The 13,106-nt window shown below is 37.2% G+C and overlaps 1 protein-coding gene across 5 annotated transcripts in view; it reads left to right on the top strand.

The window, feature by feature from the left end:
- Nucleotides 1-9,081: 9,081 nt before the first annotated feature.
- Nucleotides 9,082-13,106, top strand: part of LOC131439261 (SOX domain-containing protein dichaete) — a 150,781-nt gene continuing 146,756 nt past the window's right edge. Inside the window, exon 1 of one of the 5 annotated variants that reach the window (XM_058610059.1) lies at nt 9,082-9,729. The gene's annotated coding sequence lies outside the window, so the exon portion shown is untranslated. The remainder of the gene's footprint in view (nt 9,730-13,106) is intronic. The other 4 variants (XM_058610063.1, XM_058610062.1, XM_058610061.1 and 1 more) reach the window with 4 other exon arrangements.

Raw genomic sequence — 13,106 nt, 5'->3', positions numbered from 1 at the left:
ATGCTTTTTTATATTCGGTTCGTTCATTTTCTGTTCGCGGTTGTCGTTATTGCGGCAGAGGCGTTTTGATAGTATGAGATATTGCTTTTCGAAACATAACTGAAACCAGGGCAGGACAGAGGTAAAGGTATTTTCGAGTTAATGAAAGACGCATATTACTTGATTCAATCGGTTCGAAAGGATGTGCTTTTGTTGAATTTAAATTAGAAAGGATGCTTCGTTTGACCAACCTTTACAGTTACTTGATTAATTGTAATCATGTTAAGGGCAATGTAAAATGATCGATTCGACACATTAAGCAAATTCATTAACCAATTAAATTTATTGATACTCATATTACCATTGAGAAATGCACAAAGCAGAATCCAGAAAGCAGAATACAAGTTCCGTGACTACTTATGCTAGCAAGTGTATAATATCAGTGACAAAATCGGGAAGAAAATTAGACGACTTGATATTTCTTATTCTAATATTCAAAAAATAGTTTCCATGACGAACCCCTTAGTAATACTAATGAAAACATAAGCTAAGAAGAAGAAATAAAGGCACGGATTAAGTTAACACACGCGCGAGTGAAAATTTCGAATGATTTTAACGATGCACCGAAATAAAAGACTCGTGTCATAAAAATAACAGTTTTGTTAGAAAACTGACGAAAGCGCATGGTAAAGTTTGTGGGTGTTTCAAATCGAAATTCCAATTTGCTTCGAAAGCTAACGCCATAATCCAGAAGAGATATCAAACATACCCTGCTATGTCCACCCTTTTCTTCTGTCTGTTTCGATGGCAGATTAGCCAAATTAGCCAACGTCATCCACAAATTACGTCACAATTACCCAAACATAACCCTTCTCTTCCCCATGTTACAATTGGGCACATTTTAAACCCTCTTAAATAATTACGCATCCTTCCTACCTATACTTCGATTTTATTTTTGCCTTTCTCTATACAAAGGAAATAGAGTTGCGGAAATCCCCGACATATGAAAGCTACCTTTAAGTCATTGACTAAGGTCTACCAAGTTCTATGACATTACCAACAAAACCCGCTTTTTTCAAGGCTCACACACGTTCGAAATTTCGAAACTCAATAGATTTAAGACAAATTCATTTAAAAAACAACATATTCATAAATCAATGGCTCGAAAATGTAGACATATGTGGAATAAATTTTAACATCGTGTAAAAGTATGATCAAACCACTGTTAGCAAAATTAGTAACCCCAACTTGAATACACTTAAATTTACATTAAAACATATGTTCTAAAAAGTTTGTCCTAACATTCCCCAATATATATGTAGCACTGTAACATACAGTAATCATTAACCCTGCAACTCAATTTCAATATTGATCAAAGTAATATTTAGTAAATAGGAACAGCTGAATATGTTAGACAGATGTTAAAAGAGTTTTCTAAAGATAGACGAAATTTTTGACCCCATTTGATTAACGATACACGATACGAATTAATACGATTCAACTGCATTTTGCATATAAAGTCTTTTATTTTAACAGGAACATGCTTCACATTAGAGACGGTCGGGTAAGCAACTTCTTAAACCCAAACCCAAACCCGACCCGTACCCGATCGAAAATAAACAAATATTACCCGTATCCGACCCGTAACCCGAGAACAATTTTTTTCCGATAATGACCCGTACCCGTAATGATAATAAATAAAAACCCGACCAAATTTTTTAATCCAAACATATATTTTTTGGACCCAAACCCGGTACAAATTTTCGGAACTCGACCATCTCTACTACACATGTCTTAACTTTCGAATTCCAGGCTTGCTACGTTTGTTCATACGGCCCATTGTATGGATTTGAAATGAACAACAATATGTGAAAACATTTTTCGTTATTTCATAAGACTGGGTCTAAAATTATTATAAACAAATATTGCCACAATTTTAAAAACTACTTATTTGGGATCATCTATTTTACAAAAAACTACAAGGATCAGCCCCATGGGGTTGTTCGAGCCATTGATGTGGAACAAGGCAACACAAATTTCTAATGATCGACATTTTCAAATAATTGTCACAGTTTTGAATCCGCAAATGCACGAGAGTTTGCTTAGATTGATCTTTATTAGGAAACAACACCGAACAAGCGAACCCAGAATATAGACTCTATTTATCATGATTTGTATTTGTTTTATAGCCGACGAAATTACATCGACAGCCCAAATGTATGCAATTAAATGTTTGTACATGCTTGCGATACGGATATCAATATTTAAGTTTCTCTTCGTGCAAAGCTTGTGTTCAAGTTTTGTACGCAAGCAGTTATTTTTATAGCGTTTCTCTACCATTACTACCATTCTGCGATTTCGATGAAATTTTTCTCATTATCAATCGAGCTCATCTTATATCAATTAGAAACTAATCATATGCACTCAAAATTTACCCTGGAGTAGTTGTCAATTTCTCAGGCGGAACGACATAACAAATGAATTTCATCCGATCTTGCATGACACAAGATCAGAGGATACCAATCAAAGCTTCAAATCGTTTTATGGCACTTGCTGTCTAGCAACAACCTACCTCTAGCACGCGTAGGACTGAAACGTTAGCTATAATTTTGCTTATATTTATAGCTTCGCGTGCTTCAAACAGCTTCGCTTTTGCGTCGATTGACCAATCAGAGCGATGCTTTCCCTTTGATATATCGCTTACTCCTCCAAAACCGTCGACTATGGCAGGGAAATCCGGTATGCCGGAGTTTTTTAGCAGACAAAATAGGACACTACTAGCTATTCATCAACATTTCAATGATATACAATCAAAAATACATGGCTATGAACATTCAAATCAATACGTAGAAATATTTCCAACCAGATGGTGACATAATATTAATAATTGATACAAAATTGACTGAGCTTTAATTGTTCAAAACCTGACCACATTTCTACGTGTATTTTTCTAGAGTTTCTAATTTGCACCCCTATATAGAAAACAAAAATTTGTTCCACATTAAAAATGAAATAAAATAAATATACTGCCGTATTTACAGTGTACACTTTCTCCATACAGCCCAAAAAATTGTCTTGTTGCTTAACCTCTTCTCAAAAGTAAGGCTACACACATAAATTTTATTGTTGAATATCGGCAAAAAATGACAAAATGTGCACAGCCGATTGCTCGATAATCGTCTCGGCAAAGTGTATAATTACAGAGAATCTCGGCATTCCAAAATTGTTAACTGCCAATTGCCAAACTTATCAGCAGACATTTTACTGTTTGCTCGGCAAAAGCGATCCGGGTGGAATTATGAATGACCGAGTCATCAAAGGATTTTTCTTTATTATTGCATGAAATAGTTATCACATAGGCTAAGGTTATGGAAAGGCAAAAGCAAACCCAAAAAAAACATTTAATCTAAAGGCAATTATTTCTATTGTTCCCTAACACCTCTACCTACAAATAAGCAGATATTTGTAATTGGTGCTTCATAAAACTGACAAGAGGCATTAGATGACAGATGTTTCACCGAGGTTGAGTAAAAGCTAACTCACTGTTCGAAATATCGGCAAACGGATTTGCTGATTTCGGTATATATGTCGTTTACTAACAAGTTTAGCATAATATTATGCCGAACTTCGGCAAAAAGTGCGCTTTACTGAGATTTTGAAATATTACTTTAACAGGCCCGTACGCAGGAGAGCTACCGTTGGGATGGGAGGGCTTTCATGGAAATTTGAAATAAAAAAAACCTTTCTTAATCTACCTAGTGGTGTGATAATGCCTTTCTCTTCTTTCATAACAGTCTCATGTAAATATATTTCATACTTTTATTAAATAATTATGGATACTAATTTTGACACCAATTGATTCAGATTGATTAGAATAATTCACAAAAGCATGCTTCAGCGTTTATATCACACAGTCAGAATCATTTTTCCAAACTAGTGCTTACATTTGCGTTGCCTATTTGTGTGAGAAAAGTGATACTAATCTAAAAAAACCCTTCTTAGTCCACTTAGTGGAATTTTATATATCTTGAAAAAGCACCTCTTACACACGTCCGATTTAGCTCAAATTTTGCGTGAGGAAATTATTCGAGGTGCTTAAACTTTTAAGCACTAGCGCTTTACGAAATTAGAGGTGATCCCAAAATATTGGCACCCTTATATATTAGAGCGATAAAATCAACGTGTTCTGTCGGTTACGTCACTTATACCATCATATCTCTGGAAACAAAAGTCACAGCCATTTGATCTTTGAACTTGATCAATGGCCCGACAGTAGCCTTCAAACGAGCTTAAGTTTGTTAAAATCGGTTCAGCCATCTCTGAGAAAATTGGGCGCGTATAAATATCTTCTAAAAGTGCACACACACACACACACACACACACACACACACACACACACACACACACACACACACACACACACACACACACACACACACACACACACACACACACACACACACACACACACACACACACACACACACACACACACACACACACACACACACACACACACACACACACACACACACACACACACACACACACACACACACACACACACACACACATTTTCCTATCTCGTCGAACTGAGTCGAATGGTATATAACACTATGCACACTGAATTCTTATTTTCTGAATTCTATGTTCGGTAATTTTTTTTACAGTTTTAATCTATAAAAGGAAATTTTAGCAGAAAAAATCGTTAAATAATTCCATTTTACCGACATCAGTAAAATATGCACGAGTTGTCAGTAATTCCATGATAATTTTGCTGAAAATTTGTTTTTTGTTTTACTGACGTATGTTGTAAACATTGAAATGTCATCACGTCTAAGTCGTTCCGTAAAAAAATCACCGATTCTCACCGAAAAAATATGTAAACAGTGCTGAGCTTCAGTAATTTTCACTGAACGCTTTCGGAGAGAATAAAGCCTGTCAAAAGTGTCGCCATTTTAAAGTTCAAATAATACTAACAGTGGTAAAAATTAGTGCTTTTTTCGGAAAAGTGCAGACTGCAGCTAAAATAGACAATATTTTGGACTTACTTGCGGATGAAGAAGTAAAGAAGCTGTTCAGTAAGTACATTTATAATATTTTCAAAGATTGTCTGACGAGTGTATCACTTGCTTTTTTTGTCGTAAACCTGTTCCGGGATACGTGGAAGGGCTCGTACGGCACATTACGTGGCACATAAAACGTAACCACACATCACTAACGGTAAATAAATTGTATCGAAAAACGTATATTCGAAATTAATATGAAAATTTTCTATGCAGATTTCTTGAGGGCTTAGCTATAATTCGGATGAAAAATCCGAGTCACGGAGCAAAACGATTGCGTGTATCCGGCGCTGCCAACGATAATCCTCTCCAGGGCATCTTAGAATGGTGTCAGGTAATATAATACAGTATAGAATTTCATCGAAAATAACAATATTTTTTATACATCACAGGATGACATCCTTCCGCAATCATATGACGTACTCACATTACCCATTAAAGGAGACATGTTTGCGGACAACTCTGGAGAAACTGGATCCTGAAAATAAGTGGCGACTATCAATATTTCTTCAAGATACTGGTTTAGTGCTACAATGTGGCGAAAGTCGACTGTCGTCCTTCGGATAAGAATTTTTTTATATTTATATATTCGCTCATGGGCATTGCTGCCTTAACAACGACGGGAGAACAGTTTATGCGTAGTCTTAAGTAATGTATTCAAAAATCATTAAACTCAACATATCACCGAATAAACCTGTGTGTTTCGCTGATCCTTTTTAATTTCTTAGTATTTGGTATCAAATACTACAGATTTAGTAATATAGAAGAATTCAGAAAATTCAATTTTTACGTTTTGTTTTGCAAATTTTACCGAACTTCGGTATTAGGTGATGAAAAAGTCAGTAAATTTTGACAGTTCGTTGTGGCGATCCAGTTTACCAATCATACAGTAAATGTAAATTTTACTGAACTGTTTACTGACTGTTCAGCTGTTTGAAAGTCAGTAAAATTTTTACCGACACCGGTAAAAAAAGTATAGTGTGTGGGTCTCCGATGCTCCGTTCGAAAGTCGGTTTTTCCAGCAATTCTAATCCCTTTCTATAGAGAAAGGCAAAACCCATCTTAGTCTACTTAGTGGAATTTTCATAGATCTTGAAAAATTACCGTAGGGGGAAGTACATGGAATTTCCGAAATCGAAAAAAAAATTTTGATGCCAAAAGTCTTAGAACTGCATGAAACGTCGAGATTTAGTGTCATCTCGAAAAATTTTTTTTTTCTTAAATCGACTTTCTGGGACTAAAAAAAGTATCAAAATTTTTCCCAAAAAGTTGATCTTTTCAAAAAAAATTTCGATTCGGAAATTCCATGTACTCCCTCCTATGGTGCTTTTTCAAAATCAACAATTTTCAAATTTTAACCGCTGGGCAGCACCTCTCACGCATGTCCGATTTAGCTCAAATTTTGCATGAGGACTTTTTTGAGGTGCTTAAACTTTTGAGCACTAGAGCTTTACGAAAATAGAGGTGATCGGTTCAGCCATCTTCGAGAAACTTGCGCGGTAAAAAAAATAATGCGTTTTGTTGGTTACGTCACTTATACCATCATACCTCCGGAGAAGTCACAGCTATTTGATCTTCAAACTTGATCAATGGCCTAACAATAGCTTTCAAACGGGCCTAGATTTGTTAAAATCGGTTAAGCCATCTCCGAGAAACATACGCGGTAAAAAAATAATACATTGTGTCGGTTACGTCACTTATTCCATTATATCTCCGGAACCAGAAGTCACAGCTATTTGATCTTAGAACTTGATCAATGGCCCGACAGTAGCTTTCAAACGAGCCTAAGTTTGTTAAAATCGGTTCAGCCATCTCTGAGAAAATTGAGGGGTGAAAAAAATATTAATCGATCTTCGGATACAAATAGAATTTTACTGCTCTTTTTTCGGAGTTACAAGAAAATTAGTACGATCAGTTTCAAAAATATATATTATTATACCTAGTCGTCAGTCAAGAAAGCTTCGAACGAATATTCGAAAGATCTATTGAAAAATTTCTAGCTGATTGCCAAGGTCACGAAAGAATTGAAAAACATACTGACAAAACTCCGGGCATCAAAGAAGTTTTATGTAAGGCTCATGAAACGTAGAATTCTAGTAGAACTTGTTTAATTTAATTATCTTTTGTATTATTTAGTCTATTTTTTTAATACACACGTAATGTAAAATTTCCTCAAACAATTATCGGAATCTATAACAGTTTGTCTCAAGTACGATTCTGACGATCCGTTATCTTCCGTCACGGTCAAATTCTGACACCATCACCGTCAACATTAGTTGAATGCATCCTTATGGAGACATTCTTACACAACGTCACCGTCACGAGAAGTCTTGTTGGCCGGCACGTGTGATCGTTCCGGTAAGAAAAGTATTAAACTAATTTTGACGGAAACTGACGTTCCGGTAACGGTGACGCAAGGAGACGGGTCCTCTGAATCGTACATTAGTTGCACCAATTATTATGAAGACTATGCATAGTTTTTTGGTTATGTCATTGAAATATTGAATTATAGTTTCGAAATAGAACGCAATATGGAGCTCATTGCGGAGTCAACTTATTTGTGTTTTGCAAATATTTTGAACTATTCACGAGCTTACAGAATGCTCACTGAGCACCAAAATAAGTAGGAAACATGGGCCTTTTACCGTAAACATTACAAAGAATTTGGTATGAAGAAATTTCGTGATAGACAGTTTCGGACGTTTGGTTTGTGTTGTTTGCTTTCAATTTGCTATAAGTGAATTCTTCCTGACAACACCCGAAAACGGTAGTTCGTAGTTCTCAAAAGATTTTGCTTCAATTCATTGCCGAAATGTAGAGTACCCCAGCACAATGCTCCAACAGAGGAACAGTGCTCTGCATGAAACTCAACAAACGAATCCATCCCTCCTCACCCTCGCATACCCACAATCCATTCCAAACTTGGCACATAGTTTCCTACGTCAACGTCACAAAACGGCACTACCGAACACAGAGACGAGCTAGTAGAATATCCTTTTACGGAGTTTCGCACAATAGCGTTCCCATAGCTGTGCGGGGCACGGTGCTCCAAGTTCGAACGAGAGAAAGAGAAGTATTTCCGAGTGATAAAAGGCCAAAAGGCGAATAGCCAAAGAAAAGAGCTGAAATGTTTCTCTCAGTCCTGAAAGAACACCGTTCCATAGAGCGAACACAAAAAGTAGAATAAAAAGAAAGCACAAGAAAAGAGAGAATACCTTTCACAACACGCACACAATGCGGGCCTTCCATAACCGGGCTAAAATGTAGCTATTCCCTTTTATCCAATTAGAATTCATCGTTTGTTACACTGACACAGCCAGCCAAAGTGTGCCTGCGGGCTGAACCCAGGTCGCCGTTGTTGGTAGGAGTCTTCCTTCAGCCGATGATCCGCCAGCCAGACTGAAAAGAGGAAAAGAGATAGCGCAGCTTGGAAAGAAACATCGAACAAAGAAAAACATATGATACCACCCTTTTGTTCCTTCGACGGCGCTCTGTTGCCACGTTTTCTCTGCCACATTTTCCGATACGAATTTCCCCTCTTCGGACTGGCTGAAGCCTTGCTCAGCTCACTCAAACAGAAGTAACCTCCGACTGGCACTTGTTCGGTGTTCAAGACCACGTGTCTCACTCCCTCAGTTGTTTGCAGACTATGAAACGTTGTTTTCTTTGATATCTAGGGTTGTCTCTTTTTCACTTGTACAGGGACGCCATGTGAATCCGAAAGCCAACGCCTTCTAAGAGCTAGGCAACGTGAGCATGGGTCGACTCAACGCATACCATTGCAAATGGGCGGCCGCGCATGCTTGAATTCTCCCCTGTACGTGATACTTTCGCAGCCCCGCTAACGGCACAGGCTGTATCCTCCGGGGAGCGCGAGCGCGCACGCGATCTACTCGGATTCTCCTGAGGTAACCTGAGTACGTACGAATGCCCGAAACAGGTTTCTCTCCTTCGGTGGTTGGCGGGTGGATTTCCTCCGTGCTCCCAGCGAAACCACCCACCTTTGGATCGTTCCAACCATGGGGTTCACTGTAGTGGTTGTTGTTGTTGTAAACAAGTATCGTAAAATGTCAGTAACGTCGAAGGTTTTTGCAAGTTTGGATGTTTTATTATCAATTATACAAACATATAGTGGCACAAGGGAATTTTGCAGCTGTGCGGTAAAATATAATGAATAAATCACTTAATTAGCATTCCGATTCATTTGCTGCCGGGTGTGAAGTAGTGAAATGTCGCGTCAAGTGCAATCGCCATTGTGACAGTTTTGACAAGCTTCGGATGTTTCGGCGCGGTACCGTAGGTCAAACACAAATAGAACCCCGTTTTGCATACTATGCTCTGTGCGGCGTAGATGTCAAGTGAAAAAAAAATTGTCCAACCGACGCGCTGATTCCGATGAGTCGCGTGCAGTGTGTGGAATTCGAAGAGAAGAAAGTAAAAAAGATTGTGACTAGTCTATTGTAACGGTCACAATAGCGCGAGTGTCATTCCCCTATGGAAAAGTGCAGTGACGTACCCCACAAAACGGGAATAGAATAGTTCTCTCGTTTTCAAATGTAAAAACGACATCAAAAAGTATAATTTACCAACCAATATCATACAAAGAAAGGTAGCACCCGCTCATCGGCAACCTGTCAAATCGAAAAAGACGGACCATCTTTTGAACGAAGATAACAAAGAAAATGTAGGCAATTTTCAAATTTTTATTAACAAACAAATGTGTATAAATCGATAGGTTTTAGCGATTGATAGATGTTCAACAGTCATGCCGTCGCGACGTCGTCCCAGCGGCATCTGTTGTTGCTGTTTTTGTCATCTTCTGCCACTGACTGGCTGGTTTCGTTGGCTATTCATATATAGTAGTAGAGGGCTAATTTGCATATTTTTGTCATCCCTCGGTTTCAGAGCGCTTGCTTTGCCTCCATGAATGACAGTCCCAAGTGCGAATCCCGATGAAGAAGCACGGTTTCTGGAGCTTCTGGTCGGTGAACGATCATTTTCTTAAACCACAGGACCGAAGCTGAAGGGGATTTATAATTCGAATATTTATTCATTAATGCAAAGTTATACTTTCTTGGAGGTTTGTCAAAATACCTGCTAGTCGGCTGATAAGGCGCGTGACTGTGAATGGGATAAGTGTTCTAACTAAGCGAAATTGTGACATCAAGCTGACAGAAATTCCCGTTTGAAATAATTGGAATTCTAGAACCACATATCGGGAAAAGTTTTGCACATTACAATTGAGCATAACACAGTGCTACCCAAATTATATCTAATACGTCAGTATTATGACACCAAATCAGGCATGTGGATTGTTTGAAGACAATAGTTTGTCCAGATGTCCAGATGGTTTTTCGAATTATTTATAAATTATTAAATATTACTTAAAACATTACAAATATTGCTATCTTTTTGCGGTATTGTGAACGAGACATTATTTTCAAATTGTCTTCTGAAATGACGTTTGTTTCGGAAGGGTGCGCCTTTGATTCACATCAAATAACAAATGTCAAAAGTCAAAAACTCCCCGATGTGTAAAATAAAACACATTTTTTCCAATTTTAATTTTATTAATCAATGTATTAACATTTCGACAACACTTTTCAACAACGGTGTCTCTTCAGCCTCAAAAATACTTCAGTCTATGCGATGACCTCATCATTGTGTGCAAATCTTTTTCAAGCAAGTTTCTTCTTTAAATCTGAGAACAGCAAATAGATGTAGGGGGCAAAATCTGGCGAATATGGTGGATGCAGTAGCAATTAGAATTTAAATTCATCGAATTCAATCATTGAAAAGACTTGTAATATGGCCCGTTTGATCGTGGCACCCACTTTGCAAAAAAAAATTCATATTCAAGTGATCAACAAAATTGCATTCCTTTGGATATCTGTGGTTGCATGTGTGCGCGTGTAAAATGTATCCACTGAATATTTTCAAAAATTGCTAAGACGATTTTAATATACTTAGATTCAATGAAAGGTCTTACGATCCCATAGAACAAATTTTATTTCTCCGTTGTTTCTTGTTTTCCCAAAGTAGTGTCATTGGAAGCATAATAACACACTAATGACCAATTGTCTCAAATAGTTCGACATATGACTTCTTCTTCTTCTTCTTCTTCTTCTTCTTCTTCTTCTTCTTCGTCTTTCTAGTTTGCGTTATCTCACTTGAGACGACGTCGATTGATGGCACAGCAACTTAGGCTTTATAGCCAGTTAATTTTCGTTTATAGTCCAATAGATTTTCTTTTCACTGGACTACAAGCGAAAATCTCGCTGTGTAACTACGTCGAATCGTCGAAGTTCGGGTAAAAATTCTTTCTTTCTCGGTAAATACTCGACACAACGTGCACACCTGTTGAGAGAATCACCGGAAGCGACATATGACATTCAAGCGACATATGACGCGCTCTCTCTCTCTCTCTGTCAGACCAGACACTCATAGTCAAACTTGTGTCAGATTGTTCTTTTTTGGTGATAAGGAGAGTTATCACATGCTAAATCTAGGAGAGTGCTAAATCTAGGGTTACCGTCACCAACTTATTTTAAGCTTATAACTTCTGATTACTGATAGTATAACTATTGATAAAAAAAACTTTCAATTTAGTAATGGCATAAATTTTGGCCATTTCAAAAAAAGTGTTAGGCTACCGGCACTCTAAGAAATTTAGCTGAAAATGGAAAAACATAAGTAAAGACTGCAATCATTCTAAGAAAAAAACAGAATTTATTCTTTTTGGGGGTGTATTGGAAAAAAGTCTTTATTGCCTGATGGTGACTTCACCTTGGTTCTCTTGACCGATGATTAGGATGGTGGCGCTTTTGGTGTTTGATTTGGTATTATTCATTGCATTAAAGTTAATTTTTCTTTTGGAATCGCCATGGCTAACAGAACCAGAGAACCAAAGTTTTTACTTATATGACGGATGTATAGAAGATGTCAATTTGTTCACGTGTTGCGTATCACCAGAGAGGCCAGTTAATACAATAAGTTTAGCTAGTAGATACAACCAGATCGATCCAATTTTCAAAAGTCTGTAAATTTTTCCGAATTTCTGCAAACAATCGAGGTTTCAAAGGTCTGTAAAAAGTCTTCACACGAAAAAAAGTTTGCAGCTTGACTATAAAATTTGATAATTTACAGACAAATTTGCAGATTTCGCATCTCTGCATATCACTGACAATTTTAACGATTTGTCAAAAGGTATTAAATCGCGAACCAGATCAATTTCACCTCATAAATATTCAATTTATGATACTATAAAAAAAGTCGGAAAAACTTTTGTTTTGATTTTCACGCATTTAAAATTTATCTTTAGCACAGTAAAAAGTACAAGCACAAGCGTCTGTTTGCTTTTGTATTCGGCACAAAAAAAAGTGCTGCTATTACACACACATGACATTTGTTGAAATTATGCTATCTGCTTTCTGTCAAAAGTTACGGTGGGGTGCCGGCAACCGAAAATCTTACCCTACTCATAAAACATCACAAATGTCTACAATACTGGCATCTCTGACTTAGTCTACTGAGTGAGAAATAAGATTACTAACTGACAGTGACACTTCCGGTGGAACCCTTTACGAGTGAACACGTTGTATCGTGTTGGTGCGGTGGAAATTTGAGTATTTCGGGAGAAAGAAAGGATTTTCATCCGTATTTTGTAGACTCGATAGGTGTATAATGAGTCGGAATGTGACGTCCAATATTTTCAATGAGCGCATTTTTGAAATACCTAATTATATTACTGCTTTGCCCTATTTACTGAAAAAGTCTCCACAATAAACGTTTACATTCTATAGGAAAACGTGTATTTGTTGATGTAAAAGCTTCTTCTTGTAAATTCGGAACTGAATGATGCAGGAAATCATTTCTGTTGTGATTAGCAAAAGTGCACGGAGGAGCGAGTAGATTAACGAAATTAATAAATTTTGCCTAATATGAGTAAAAAAGAAAAAGATGCCTTCAAACGGTTTACCTTAAGTTATGCACTGACAATTTTTTCAGTAATTTGATTTTCTAGCATTGATAATAGTATATCATAAGAATTTCTCTTATCTG

Source organism: Malaya genurostris, chromosome 3 (assembly GCF_030247185.1).
Source record: "Malaya genurostris strain Urasoe2022 chromosome 3, Malgen_1.1, whole genome shotgun sequence".
Classification (NCBI taxonomy): domain Eukaryota; kingdom Metazoa; phylum Arthropoda; class Insecta; order Diptera; family Culicidae; genus Malaya; species Malaya genurostris.
The sequence above is the reverse complement of the archived record's forward strand: the minus strand, read 5'-3'. Positions and strand labels throughout refer to the sequence as shown.